Below are 15,718 nucleotides of genomic sequence, written 5' to 3'. Positions count from 1 at the left end.
AATTATGAAGTCAAACATTTAGGAAGTTTAATTTAAGACTAAGTCATTATAATGTGCACTAATGTATGTATGTAAGTAACTTTATAATGATGATGATCTTAAATCTATGAAGGGAGGAAGAATGGACCAGGAAATATGGTAGCTGGCAACCTGTGGAATGTAAACAAAGGGTACATCATTGTACCACATACAAAACTTATGTACCACATTTCCACAAGGATTTCCATTTTATCCATTACAGAGTCACGAGTTCAGGTGGTTCTTTTAGCTTACACCAGCCTTCTTAATAGAGTCTGCTGACTTGAAAATAGTAGGGACAGTACATTGAGTCAAGATAGTGGGAAGCAATGCTATTAGTTTTCTCGTCTCTCTCATGTCTGTGAATAATATCCAGCTTCACTTCCAGAGTAAGAGACTTCCTGGTCTTCTTAGCAATCCTAGGCGACATTGCAGGGCGTTTTGGTGATAAGTTGAGCAAGGTAAGGCGAGCTGCTGGCAACACTGCTATTGTTTTGAACAGGGGGAGTGAGTGGTGCACGTTTTGTCCACCAGAGGAGCTGGTGTATTCAAAAGCCTGTCGGCTTGTGTGATACGGTGGGGCTTTCAGACTTAGAAAAAATTACCTGGATAAAACTTTGTTAAAGCAAGTTTCGTGTTCGTTAAACGAGCAGATGGTAGTAAAATGAAACCTTCATCGTAGCAAAATTTCGTTGTGTGAACCTCTGTTAAGCGGGGGTTGCCTGTACTTATGAATTTCTTCATCATTTCTTTGTCCATGTAGTGAAATGCTACTCCAATATTCCTTAGCAAATTATATGTCTCTCTAAAAATTCTATCAATATGGCTTACCGGTTGATTGTTTTCTTCCATCGTCACTCCTAAGTCCTTTTCCTTTTTTACTTTCTCCAGTTCTACTCCATCTCCCATCTTGTAGATTCCCATGGGTCGTGTGTGTCTGTATTTACTTAGTTATATTTATCTAGTTGTAGTTTTACAGGGCCTGGGCTTTATGCTCGTGTGGCCCCGTCTCCATATCTACACTTATCCAATCTTACTTTAAAAGTATGCACACTCGTTGCAGACACTACTTCTTCATTTAAACTGTTCCACATCTCAATACATCTTTGCGGTAAACTATATTTTTTAACTTCTCTCACACATCTTCCTTTTCTCAGCTTTTTACTACGTGATCTTGTGCTTCAGATGTCATATTCTTCTCTCAGGATCAGTTTCTCATTATCCACTTGGTCCATTCCGTTGATCAATTTATAAACTTGTATCAGGTCTCCTCTCTCCCTCCTTTGTTCCAGGGTTGGTAGATCCATAGCCTTTAGTCTCTCTTCATATGTCATCCCTTCAAATTCTGGAATCATTCTTGTAGCCATTTTTTGTAGTCTCTCCAATTTCCTTATGGGTTTCTTTTTATGAGGGGTTCACACTACTCCTGAATATTCCAATCTGGGTCTTATTATAGTACTTATCAATTTCTTGATAATTTCTTTGTCCATGTAGTGAAATGCTATTCCAATATTCCTTAGCAAATTAGTGTGTGTAATTCACCTCGGTCGCCTACTGGTCACCCAGCCAGTCTTCCCCATTACGGAGCGAGCTCAGAGCTCATAGACCGATCTTCGGGTAGGACTGAGGCCACAACACACTCCACACACCAGGAAAGCGAGGTTACAACCCCTCGAGTTACATCCCGTACCTATTTACTGCTAGGTGAACAGGGACCACACATTAAGAGGCTTGCCCATTTGCTTCCGCCGCACAGGGACTCAAACCCGGCCCTCTCGATTGTGAGTCTCTAACCACTACACACGCTGTGTAGTTTCACTGTGTGTGTGTGTGTGTGTGTGTGTGTGTGTGTGTGTGTGTGTGTGTGTGTGTGTGTGTGTGTGTGTGTGTGTGTGTGTGTGTGTGTGTGTGTGTTTCACTGTTTGATCTGCTGCAGTCTCTGACGAGACAGCCAGACGTTACCCTACGGAACGAGCTCAGAGCTCATTATTTCCGATCTTCGGATAGGCCTAAGACCAGGCACACACCACACACCGGGACAACAAAGTCACAACTCCTCAATTTACATCCCGTACCTACTCACTGCTAACTGAACAGGGGCTACACGTGAAAGGAGACACCCAAATATCTCCACCCGGTTGGGGAATCGAACCCCGGTCCTCTGGTTTGTGAAGCTACACACTGAGCTACCGGGTGTGTGTGTGTGTGTGTGTGTGTGTGTGTGTGTGTGTGTGTGTGTGTGTGTGTGTCTGTGTGTGTGTGTGTGTATTTACCTATTTGTGTATTACAGGGCCCGAGCTAAGCACTCTGTGTCCTGTCTCCTTGTCCATTCCTGTCATATCTCTCTTTCATCTGATTGACAAACACCGCGTCAACGACATCACTGCTCAGTTTATTCCACTTATCAATGCTACGATGTGGGAAACTGCATTTTCTCACGTCATTTAGACAGATGTCTTTTATTAGCTTTTTTCCATGTCCTCGGAGATAATTACTTGTGGTCACCTTTATCAACTCTCTGTCTAGTATGTCAATCTTATTCACCAATTTATACATAGTTATCATGTCTCCTCTTGTTCTTCTCTCTTCTAATGTGGTCAACCCCAGCTTCCTCAGTCTTTCCTCATAGTCTAACTCCCTGAGTCCTGGTACCATCCTTGTTGCCAGCCTCTGTACCCTTTCTACCTTCTTCACATTTTTCTTCATATGCGGTGACCAGACACAAGCTGCATATTCAAACTGGGGTCTTATTAAGGTACATAATATCTTCTTCATCATTCCTTCATCTAGGTAGTGGAACACAAGGCCAATATTTTGAAGCATGTTATATGTTTTCCCAAAAATCTTGTTAATGTGTTTCTCCGGTGACAAAGTGTTTTGCACGGTTACTCCTAAGTCTTTCTCCTCATTGGTCTCTTCAATTTTCTCACCACCCAGCCTGTAATCCCTGTTTGGTCTGTATCTACTTCCCATTTTCATAACATGGGTCTTGTCTATATTAAATTCCATCTGCCACTCCTTACTCCACTCATATATTTTATCAAGATCTTCCTGTAACTTGTTACAATCTTCCACCTTCTTTACTCTCCTCATAATTTTAGTATCGCCCACAAACATATTCATGTAACTGTCAATTCCTACTGGCATATCATTAACATAAATCAAAAACATGATGGGACCAAGCACTGACCCTTGTGGAACTCCACTGGTTACCTTCTTCCACTCGGACTTCCTTCCTCTCACCACTGTTCTCATTTCTCTTCCCACTAAGTAATTTTCCATCCATTTTGCTAGTTTATCATTTACTCCTCCAATCTTCTTTAGTTTCCACATCAGTCTATTGTGTGGTACTTTATCAAAGGCCTTTCTCAAGTCCAGGTAGATAGGATCCACCCATCCCTCTCTATGTCGCCCACAAACATATTCATGTAACTGTCAATTCCTACTGGCATATCATTAACATAAATCAAAAACATGATGGGACCAAGCACTGACCCTTGTGGAACTCCACTGGTTACCTTCTTCCACTCGGACTTCCTTCCTCTCACCACTGTTCTCATTTCTCTTCCCACTAAGTAATTTTCCATCCATTTTGCTAGTTTATCATTTACTCCTCCAATCTTCTTTAGTTTCCACATCAGTCTATTGTGTGGTACTTTATCAAAGGCCTTTCTCAAGTCCAGGTAGATAGGATCCACCCATCCCTCTCTATGTTGTAGTATGTCAATCACTCTTGAATAATAACATAATAAATTGGATACGCACGATCTTCCTTTTCTGAAACCAAACTGTCTTTCATTCAGAATGTTTTCACTTTCTAGATACTCACTCCACTTAGCTTTAATTACTTCTTCACATACCTTGCACAATATACTAGTTAACGATACTGGTCTATAATTTAGCGGTTCCATCCTACTAGCATTCTTGTATATAGGCACAATGTCAGCTCTTTTCCACTCTTTCGGGACTAATCCTGTTCGTATGGAGGTTTCCACAATATCAAATACGGGGTTCAACAATTGATCCTTACATTCATTTAGCAACCTCCCAGATATGCCATCAGGCCCCATTGATTTATTAATATCCAGATTGCTTATAATTTTCCTTACATCTTCCTTAGTAACCATGATGTCCTGCATTTGCTTTATTTCCGTAGGTCTTCCTCCCATAAAATGCTCCTCCTTTGTAAACACTTTGCAAAAGTTGTCGTTCAAAATTTCAGCTATATCTCCAGCATCCTCATATACTTCTTCCCCATTTTTTACCTTTACTATTGCCTCCCTTATATTTAGTTTTCCATTTATGAATTTGTAAAACATTTTTGAGTCACTATCACAGTTTTCCACCACCCTCTGTTCATATTCCTTCTGTGCTGTTCTCCTTACTTCAACATATCTATTCCTTGCTGTTTTGTAAAGTTCTCTTGATAATACATCACTGTTTTTCTTAAGTTTCTTCCATGCCTTTTCTTTGTTCTTTTTTGCTTCTTCACAATTTCTATTAAACCACTGTTTATTATTTAAAGTCCTCTTTCTGTAATATGGCACAAACTTTTTCACAGCAGAGTTATACAAATCCATAAATTTATCGTATTTCAATTGCATATCCCTTTCCTGGTATACCACGGACCAGTCAATTTCATTAAAGAACTCCCTTATATGGATATAATTTGCCCTAATATAATTTAATTTTTCCTCCCTGCATTCCACAATCTTATTCGTGCTTAATTCCGTATCCAGCTCAAAGCTTAGGACATCATGATCGCTTCTCCACAAGGGACATTTATGTTCCTCTTTTAGAGAGATGCCCCTGGTAAATACCAAATCCAACCTTGCTGCAACATCTTGTCCCCTGCACCTTGTTGGTGATCTCACCCACTGTGTCATCAAGTTGTTTGTTGCTATCTTTAAAAATTCCTCTGCCCACTCACCACCGTTCACCTCTTCGTAGTCTTCCCACACTTTGTGATGAGTTCTTGCTTCATTCTGTCTAGAGTATTTCTCATCACCATTTGGTACTGTTCATATTCCCAAGCACTGGTTCTGGGTAGTATATATACTGTTATAATATTAATGTCCCTCTTGCCGTCTGTTATAAGCATACTTATCACTTCCTCATTTCTCTTACTATAGTTCACCTCCTTCACTATCAGATCTTCCTTAGTAAGAACCATTATACCACCACCTCCTTTATTTTTCCTATCATTTCTCCATACTTTGTAGTGTTTTGCAACAAACCAGTCTAGCTTTATTTCGGGCCTTGGCTTTGTTTCCACTACACACATTATGTCCGGTTCATTATTTCTTAGGTAATCCATACATTCTAGTCTCTTAGACAGAAATCCATCTATATTCATGTAAGTCACTTGTATTCCATTCCTAGTCTCATTCTTCCATGTAATGTCTATTCCGCCTGTTTTATCCACCACTTCTTTAGCCTCCCATTTCTCATCCTCCAAAAAAAAACTTGGTCTTTTCCTCCTCTGTTCTTTTGTCGTTCCTCTCTTTCACTTCAGTTACAAGCTCTTTCATTTTCATTCGCTCATCCTGTGACATATTTCTTCTTATGTAAATTGTTTTGGTTTCCTCCGAGTCCTTAAGTTTCCAAGCCCTCCTCAACAAGGCCTCAGCTGCCACCTGAGACTTTAATATCAATTTTAATGGTCTATTCTTGCCTTCCTCAAAAGCTCCCAATCTCACACTTTCTTCTACCTCAACATATAGGTCCTCTTCCTCCACAGAGATCTCATTCAGTAAAGACTTAATCCTGTCATTTTCCTTATTCCTCCTATCCTGCCAGTTTCTGTTAGTTTCCTCCCTCAATCCTGTTATGATCACACATTTTTTCTTTTCAGCAATATCTCTCACCACATACTCATTTTCCTTTAGTGCCTTTACCATTTCACTCTGCGTAATCATTTTATTTTCCTCTTCCTGCTTTTTCACTATCTCCCTAAAGGACCTTTGTACCTCCTGATGTTCATGGTTCACTTCTTTCATCCTAGTATCAATTAGATTAAGACATTCCTCCTTCCTTAAGTCCCCTTCGGATATTTTCATCTCCATTTCTAGGAGTTTAGCCTTCATCTCTTCACATTGTTTCCTTAGTTGTTGGTTTTCTTTCTCCATCTCTACTTTTTCCTTCAATAGCTCTTTATTCACTATCATTAACAAATAGATCTCTTTTTTTAATTAATCATTTTCGGCTATAACTCTATCCAGTTTTTCTTCTATGGACAAAATGTTCAGGAACTTACTTTCCAGTGCCTGGATTCTTGCATCCATATCTAATTTCTCCAGTCCTCTTGGAGTAGTTACAAAACCTTCAAAATCTTTGGGTTATCTAGGAGTAGCCACCATGTTTGTTATCGTCAGCTGATTACGGCCGAAACAATCACCGCCCACACTCTCATCTCAGGGACCACTCTCCATATCCCTCACTTTCAACACTATGCGACAGTAGGACATCAACAGGACACTAACTTAGAGGTACTCGGGCCCTGTAACATCATAGGTATTTTCACTTCTTCCCGTCCGCAGCCAGAGACGAGCCGTCTCTCAGCGGTGTGTGTGTGTGTGTGTGTGTGTGTATTTACCTAATTGTATTTACCTAATTGTAACATACGGGAAAAGAGCTATGCTCGTGTTGTCCCGTCTCCATATCTATTAATGTCCAGCTTTTTCTTAAAATCATGAATATTCCTTGCGTTGACCACTTCCACGTCTAAACTATTCCATGCTTCCACCCTTCTATGAGGGAAGCTATATTTTTCACATCTCTCCTATAAGTGGCCATTTTAGTTTTTCCCATGCCCTCTCGACATTCTTTCATTCCACATACACAGATCTTCCCTATCCATTTTTCCATGCCAATCATCACTCTGTATATTGCTATCAGGTCTCCCTTTCTCTTCTGTTTTCCAGGGTCGGAAGTTGCATTCTTTTCAGTCTGTCTTCATAAGTCAAATCTCTTAAGTCAGGCACCATTTTTGTTGCAGCCCTCTGTACTTTCTCTAGTTTCCTTATGTGTTTCTTTAAGTTCGAGCCCACTGTATTGTTGCATATTCAAGCCTCGGTCTTATCATTGCAGTAATTATTTTCTTCATCATTTCTTCATCTAAATATCTGAACGCCACTCTTATGTTCCTCAATAAGTTCAATACTTCTCCAATTATTTTGTTTATATGTCTCTCTGGCGATAGGTCATTGGTAATTGTCACCCCAAGGTCTTTTTCTTCATGACTGGTTTTATGTCTTCATTTCCTATCTTGTACATACTCCTGATTCTTCTTTCACTCTTGCCAAACTCTATTTTCTTGCATTTTGTCGTGTTGAACTCCATTTGCCATGTACAGCTCCATTTCCATATTCTGTCCAAGTCTTCCTGGAGTAGTTCGCAATCTTTGTCACATCTCACTTTTCTTAACAATTTTGCATCGTCTGCAAATAGGCTCACATAACTGGACACCCATCCACCATGTCATTTATGTAGACTGCGAACATTACTGGTGCCAACACTGATCCCTGTGGAACTCCACTCTCCACCAAGCCCCATTCTGATGGTCTGTCCTTAATTATTGTTCTCATTTCTCTTCCTACCAAAAGTCTTCCATCCATTTTAGTAAACTGCCATGCACTCCTCCTACCATTTCAAGTTTCCAGATCAGTCTCCGTGTGGTACCTTATCAAAGGCCTTTTTAAATCCAGATATATTCCATCAGCCCAACCATCTCTTTCCTGTATTACATCTATCACCCTCGAATAGTAACATATCAGGTTTGTCGTGCATGAACGCCCTTTTCTAAAACCAAATTGACACTCACAAAGTATGTCATTTTTCTCCAAGAAGTCTGTCCATCTATTCTTCACCACCCTCTCACACATCTTAGCTACCACACTTGTAAGTGACACTGGTCTATAGTTCAATGGGTCTCTCTTGTTACCTGATTTATAGATTGGGACAATGTTAGCTCTTTTCCAGTCTTGGGGCACTACACCTTCCCTTAATGAGGCATCAATTACTTCACAAACTTTTTCTGCCAGTTGCTCCTGCATTCTCTTAAAATCCATCCTGATACCCCATCAGGTCCCACAGCTTTTCTCACTTCTAAACTCCCCATCATATTCTTGATCTCCTCCACAGTTACTTGAAACTCCTTCATAATCCCTTTCTGTTCCATTACCAGTGGTTTGTCAAAAGCAGTCTCCTTTGTGAATACCTTCCGAAAGCATCCATTCATAGCCTCTGCCATTTCCCTGGGATCCTCACTGCAAACTCCATTTACTTCTAAACTTTCAATACTTTCTCTATTTTTGATGTTGTTGTTCATATGTCTGTAAAAAAGCCTTGGTTGGTCTTTACATTTATCAATTATATCCTTTTCTTGTTTCTTTCTTTCTTCTCTTCTAATCAACACATATTCATTTCTTGCTCTTTTGTAACTTTCCCACTGCTTAATCCGTCTTTTCCTTTGTGTGTGTGTGTGTATTTACCTAATTGTATTTACCTAATTGTAACATACGGGAAAAGAGCTATGCTCGTGTTGTCCCGTCTCCATATCTATTAATGTCCAGCTTTTTCTTAAAATCATGAATATTCCTTGCGTTGACCACTTCCACGTCTAAACTATTCCATGCTTCCATCCTTCTATGAGGGAAGCTATATTTTTTCACATCTCTCCTATAAGTGGCCATTTTTAGTTTTTTCCCATGCCCTCTCGACATTCTTTCATTCCACATACACAGATCTTCCCTATCCATTTTTCCATGCCAATCATCACTCTGTATATTGCTATCAGGTCTCCCCTTTCTCTTCTGTTTTCCAGGGTCGGAAGTTGCATTTTTTTCAGTCTGTCTTCATAAGTCAAATCTCTTAAGTCAGGCACCATTTTTGTTGCAGCCCTCTGTACTTTCTCTAGTTTCCTTATGTGTTTCTTTAAGTTCGGAACCCACTGTATTGTTGCATATTCAAGCCTCGGTCTTATCATTGCAGTAATTATTTTCTTCATCATTTCTTCATCTAAATATCTGACGCCACTCTTATGTTCCTCAATAAGTTCAATACTTCTCCAATTATTTTGTTTATATGTCTCTCTGGCGATAGGTCATTGTTAATTGTCACCCCAAGGTCTTTTTCTTCATGACTGGTTTTTATGTCTTCATTTCCTATCTTGTACATACTCCTGATTCTTCTTTCACTCTTGCCAAACTCTATTTTCTTGCATTTTGTCGTGTTGAACTCCATTTGCCATGTACAGCTCCATTTCCATATTCTGTCCAAGTCTTCCTGGAGTAGTTCGCAATCTTTGTCACATCTCACTTTTCTTAACAATTTTGCATCGTCTGCAAATAGGCTCACATAACTGGACACCCCATCCACCATGTCATTTATGTAGACCGCGAACATTACTGGTGCCAACACTGATCCCTGTGGAACTCCACTCTCCACCAAGCCCCATTCTGATGGTCTGTCCTTAATTATTGTTCTCATTTCTCTTCCTACTAAAAGTCTTCCATCCATTTTAGTAAACTGCCATGCACTCCTCCTACCATTTCAAGTTTCCAGATCAGTCTCCGGTGTGGTACCTTATCAAAGGCCTTCTTTAAATCCAGATATATTCCATCAGCCCAACCATCTCTTTCCTGTATTACATCTATCACCCTCGAATAGTAACATATCAGGTTTGTCGTGCATGAACGCCCTTTTCTAAAACCAAATTGACACTCACAAAGTATGTCATTTTTCTCCAAGAAGTCTGTCCATCTATTCTTCACCACCCTCTCACACATCTTAGCTACCACACTTGTAAGTGACACTGGTCTATAGTTCAATGGGTCTCTCTTGTTACCTGATTTATAGATTGGGACAATGTTAGCTCTTTTCCAGTCTTGGGGCACTACACCTTCCCTTAATGAGGCATCAATTACTTCACAAACTTTTTCTGCCAGTTGCTCCCTGCATTCTCTTAAAATCCATCCTGATACCCCATCAGGTCCCACAGCTTTTCTCACTTCTAAACTCCCCATCATATTCTTGATCTCCTCCACAGTTACTTGAAACTCCTTCATAATCCCTTTCTGTTCCATTACCAGTGGTTTGTCAAAAGCAGTCTCCTTTGTGAATACCTTCCGAAAGCATCCATTCATAGCCTCTGCCATTTCCTGGGATCTTCACTGCATACTCCATTTACTTCTAAACTTTCAATACTTTCTCTATTTTTGATGTTGTTGTTCACATGTCTGTAAAAAGCCTTGGTTGGTCTTTACATTTATCAATTATATCCTTTTCTTGTTTCTTTCTTTCTTCTCTTCTAATCAACACATATTCATTTCTTGCTCTTTTGTAACTTTCCCACTGCTTAATCCGTCTTTTCCTTCTCCACCTCTTCCATGCATCCTCTTTTCTTGTTCTAGCCTTTTCACATCTATCGTTAAACCAGTCCTGCTTTCCAACTTCTCTATGTTGTCTTATTGGTACAAATTTTTCTCACCTTCTTTGTATATTTTTATAAATTCCTTCCACTTTTCATTTGCTCCTTAGCACTCTTGAATTTCATCAATTTGTCTCTTGAAAGAATTTCTTTAGGTTTCCAAAATCTGTCTTGGCATAATTCCATCTTCCCACCTTATATTCTTCATTTCTTCTAGATTTCTCTTCATCTATCACCTTGAACTCCAAAACTGCATGATCACTCTTTGCTAAAGGGCACTCCACCCTCATCTCCTCAATGACCATTGGCTCTGTACTAAAGACCAAGTCCAGTCTTGACGATGCTCCCTCTCCTCCAAACCTAGTATCTTCTTTGACCCACTGAGTTAACACATTTTCCATTGCCAGTGTCAATAGTGTATTTCCCCATGTTGACTCTGATCCTTCCATTGACCAGTCCTCCCAACACACCTCTTTACAATTAAAATCTCCCATCATTATAGTTCGTTCACAGCCACCCAACATTTCTTCCAGACATGTTCCTGTATCACTTATCATTTCTTCATATTCCTGTACTGACCATGCATTTGTCTTAGGTGGTACGTACACCACTATGTAGTGCCTCTTTTTCCTTCATTAGTTTCTGCTCTGATCTTTAGCACTTCTGCCTTTCCCATACCTTCTTTCACTTGATCCACCTTTATATCTTTTTTAACCAGCAACATCACTCCTCCTCCCATCTTACCTACTCTATTTCTTTTCCAAACATTATATTTCCCTTCTCCAACCATCATCAGGTCTTCTCCTCTCTCAGTTTTGTTTCAGTAAGACCCACAATATCTGGGTTCTTGTCCCTCAAGTAATCGTTGAGTTCTAAAATCCCCAATATCACTCCATTTATGTTGGAATACATTACATTCCGCTCATACGTAAGTTTCTTTAGTCCTTTCTTACTGTACTTTTCTGGGTTATGAACCACTTCCTCAGTCTCATATCCAAGATTCTCCAGAAAAACTCTTTCTTCTCCTCTTCTGTCCTCTCTTCATTTTTTTTCAAAGCCTCCTTTCTCAACTCATTTAACATTTCTCTTTCCTTTTCATCGAGATCTCTTCTCAACCAAATCTTCCTTGTTGTTTCCTGCTGGGCTAGCCTCCATGACTTCTCCACCAATTCATCTACATCCTTTTGTGACTTAAGTTTGATTCTTATTGGCCTCATACCTTCTCTTGTGAACTTTCCAATTCTATGGAAGTCCTCTATTTCTTGTACTGTGTGTGTGTGTGTGTGTGTGTGTGTGTGTGTGTGTGTGTAAGTAAGTAAGTAAGTAAGTTTATTGCCACATATATCTATACATAAATACATATACCTAATAACAAACATGCCATATCTGTGGGCCAGAATAAAAGATACTATTTTTAAAAAGAGTTGTTCGGTATGGTGGACATACTAAATTAACATTGCTATTTCTGGTGCAGTGAGTACTTTGTAATAATCTGAAAACTGTACTTCCCTGTGTGTGTGTAATGTTTTTGAATATGAACAGAAGAAGAAAGTACTTATGGATGGAGAACACATTTAAAATTCTGTGATCTGAGAAAATACCTGATACTGAATCGAATTTACCTTTATAAAATATACACCTTAAGATTTTATTTTGTGCAATTTTTAATTTATTAATGAAGGAAGGCCAAGTACATGCCCAAACTGACACACAGTATATAAGATGAGGGTAACATAAGGTATAATAGATGCTTATCATTGATTCAGTAGTCAGATGGTTACTCCTTGTATAGTATGCCACACATCTTTGATAATTTTGAATATACATTATTTATATGATAGTTCCAATTTAAATTTTCGTCAATATGAACACCCAGGAATTTAGTATGTGTCACATTGTTTAACATTTCGCCTTCTAACAGCAGTGGTGGCAGATGGTAGTCTAAAGATCGATTCTGGAAGAGGATATAATTAGTTTTGGCAATGTTGAGTTTTAATTTAATATTTTTAATCCATTGATTGATTAGTTCTAGTTCTGTGGTTAGGTTTATATGCAAACTAAGTATATCCTTGTCGCCTAGTAATAGATTGGTGTCATCAGCATGTATAGTATATTGTAGTTTTGAGCTGGCATTGGTAATGTCATTTATATAAACAAGGAAAAGTAGTGGTCCTAATATTGATCCTTGCAGAACACCTTTAGATATGCTTTTAAGGGAAGAATAAATATCATTACAAAAGACGGACTGATATTGGTTGCTCAAATAGCTTTCAAAAAGCTGCAGTGGTACACCTCTAATACCAATATGCTTCAGTTTGTCTAATAAAATGTGGTGGTTCAAGGAATCAAAGGCTTTGGATAGATCAATAAATACACCAGCTACATGCTGTTTTGATTCTAGGTGCTTGTATACATTGTTTGTAAATTCTACTATTGCAGACTCTGGAGTGATTTGCACGAAAACCATGTTGATGTTCAGATAGAAAATTATGTTTTTCCAAGTAGTTCAACAAACGAGTTGCAATGACTTTTTTCAAATATTTTGCTGAAAGCTGGTAAAACTGAGATGGGACGGTAGTTGTTAATATCATTCTTACTGCCTGATTTATGTATTGGAATTACTTTAGCTATTTTTAGTTTATCTGGGAAAATCCCTGTTTTTAATGAAATATTAACTATGTGCATTAATGGGTTTAACAAGAAGGTGGATGTGTGCCTTAAAATTTTAGGTGACACTTCATCATAGCCGGGTGAACTAATATTAAGGGCCAGTAAATAGCTTTCAGTTTCTGTGGGACATACAGGAGGTAAGTACATAGAAAACGAAGGAGGGTTAACAAGGTAGTTACGGTGGCTACCATCTTTTATGTGATTAAGTATTTTATACCTGCTTTTAGGAAATTATCATTAAATTTACTAGCGGTTTCAGAGCAAGGTGGTATTAATTCTATTTTATGGTCATTACTAGTGTGAAAATTTCTGCCAAGTATAGAGTTTATAGATTTCCAATGTGATCTTGGATTACCTTGGTTATCCTGTAATTGATTTTTTAAATAATTACTTTTTGCTTCTCTTAAAACCATAGTCAGCTTGTTTCTATATTTCTTGTATGTTTCTTTATATGTTATTGGCCATTTATGTGCAAGTCTCTCAAGTCTGTGTTTCTCTTTAATGGAGTTTCTTAAGGCTAATGTGATATGTGGGCTTTTTCCTTTTTTACTATCTAAATAAATTTTTCTTTTTGGAAAATGCTTTTTAAATAAACTATCAAATTCATAAAAAAATGCGTTAAATGCTTCGTTGGGACAGCTTAATTCAAATCAGTTATTCCAGTTAACCTGTGAAAGATCATTGCCAAAAATTATTTAAAGCGGTTTGTGTCAAAGGTCTTTTTATAATACTAATTGGGTGACTTCGTTTTGGAAAATTAAGCTTAAATTGAGAAAGTACTGGATAATGATCAGTGATCTGTCCTTATTATATAGTTATGACAATTTAATTCAGCATGTGATGCCCAAATATGATCAATCAGTGTAGCACTCGTGTCAGTAATCCTGTTGGGTCTTGTGATTAATGGGAAAAAAGAAAAAGAGAACATTAAATTAATTAACTCAAACACAGAGGTATCATTACACTTTAACAAGTCCAGATTGAAGTCTCCAAAAACATAAACACAGTAGTAGTTTTTGTCATTGGCTGCAGAAAGAAATTCATTCAAAGTAATTAAAAAATCATTTACCTTGCTTCTAGGAGGCCTGTAGGCACATATAAACAAAATTTTTTGTAATTATTAATGCATTCCACACCTAAGCATTCAATGGATGGTTCAACAGTACAAAATTCATCTAATTTGACAGATTGATGGTTATCCAAAATATACATGGCTATACCTCCTCCATATCGGTTCCTGCAAGAGGTAAACAGGTTATATCCTGGTAGATGATATAATTTAACTAGGTCAGGGTCAAGTCTGGTTTCAGTAAATCCTAATATGTCAAAGTCCACAGATGAATTAGCTAACACTGTATCTACAAAAAACTGAAAATTAGTGGACACAGATCTAATATTCATATTTAATAATGTAATTATGTTATCATTATCATCATGGGAATAGAGTGAATCCAGAAATACATAAACTGACTTAGGGATATTATGATACATCAAAAATACACAAGAATGAGTTACATCTAAATCACTGTTAAACTTATCTTCTAATAACTCTAGAGGATTAAATGAAATGTTACTATTGAGAAGTTGTGGTGACTGACAACTAAAAACACACATGAGATCATCATCATCTATAGAGGCAAATGGTAATTCAGAGCAGTGCAGTTGGTACGGCATCATTACGTATACTTAGTATACATAGCAAGAACAAAAGCCATCACTTACAAATGTAGCTTACTTCTTCTTACGGACTCGGAGGCTTCGGTTAAGTTTCTGTTGAGAAACCCCGGTCTCCTCATCTCCTCCAATAGTCACTTCACGGTTGGCACTCGTGTCGTCGCCGTGTGTGTGTGTGTGTGTGTGTGTGTGTGTGTGTATTCACCTAGTTGTAATTTTACAGGGCCTGGGTATCATACTCGTGTGGCCCCGTCTCCATATCTACACACATCCAACTTTCCTTTAAAACTATGCACACTCCTCGCTGACACCACCTCCTCACACAAACCATTCCACACCTCCACACATCTTTGTGGGAAACTATATTTCTTCACATCCTTCAAGCATATTCCTTGGCTATCTTTTTACTATGCGATCTCGTAGTTCTATTTAAGTTTTCCTCTCTCAACATCATTTGCTCATTATCCACTTCATCCAGTCCGTTCAACAGTTTATAAACCTGTATTAAATCTCCTCTTTCTCTTCTTTGTTCCAAGGTAAGCAAATTCATTTCTTTTAATCTCTCCTCATAGGTCATTTCTGCCAATTCCGGAACCATTTTGTTGCCATTCTCTGCAATCTCTCCAACTTCCTTATATGCTTCTTTTTATAAGGGGACCAAACCACTCCAGCATATTCCAATCTTGGTCTAATTACCGTACTAATTAATTTCTTCATCATATCTTTATCCATATAATGGAAGGCTAATCCAATATTTTTATCAAATTATACGTTTCTCCAAACATCTTATCAATATGAGCCTCAAACTGCCCATGGTCTTGTATTATCACTCCCAAATCCTTTTCCTTTTCCACCTTTTTCAACACTACTTCTTCACCCATCTTATATGACCCTCTTGGCCGTCTTCCACTCTTCCCATCTCCATCA

General features: G+C 38.4%; 1 protein-coding gene across 2 annotated transcripts in view; it reads right to left on the bottom strand.

The window, feature by feature from the left end:
- LOC123520788 (glutaredoxin-3-like) overlaps positions 1 to 15,718 on the bottom strand; it is a 62,699-nt gene that overhangs the window by 12,642 nt on the left and 34,339 nt on the right. The window lies entirely within an intron of this gene.

This window comes from Portunus trituberculatus, chromosome 47 (assembly GCF_017591435.1).
Source record: "Portunus trituberculatus isolate SZX2019 chromosome 47, ASM1759143v1, whole genome shotgun sequence".
NCBI classification, from domain to species: domain Eukaryota; kingdom Metazoa; phylum Arthropoda; class Malacostraca; order Decapoda; family Portunidae; genus Portunus; species Portunus trituberculatus.
This window is presented reverse-complemented; position numbering and strand designations above follow the sequence as displayed.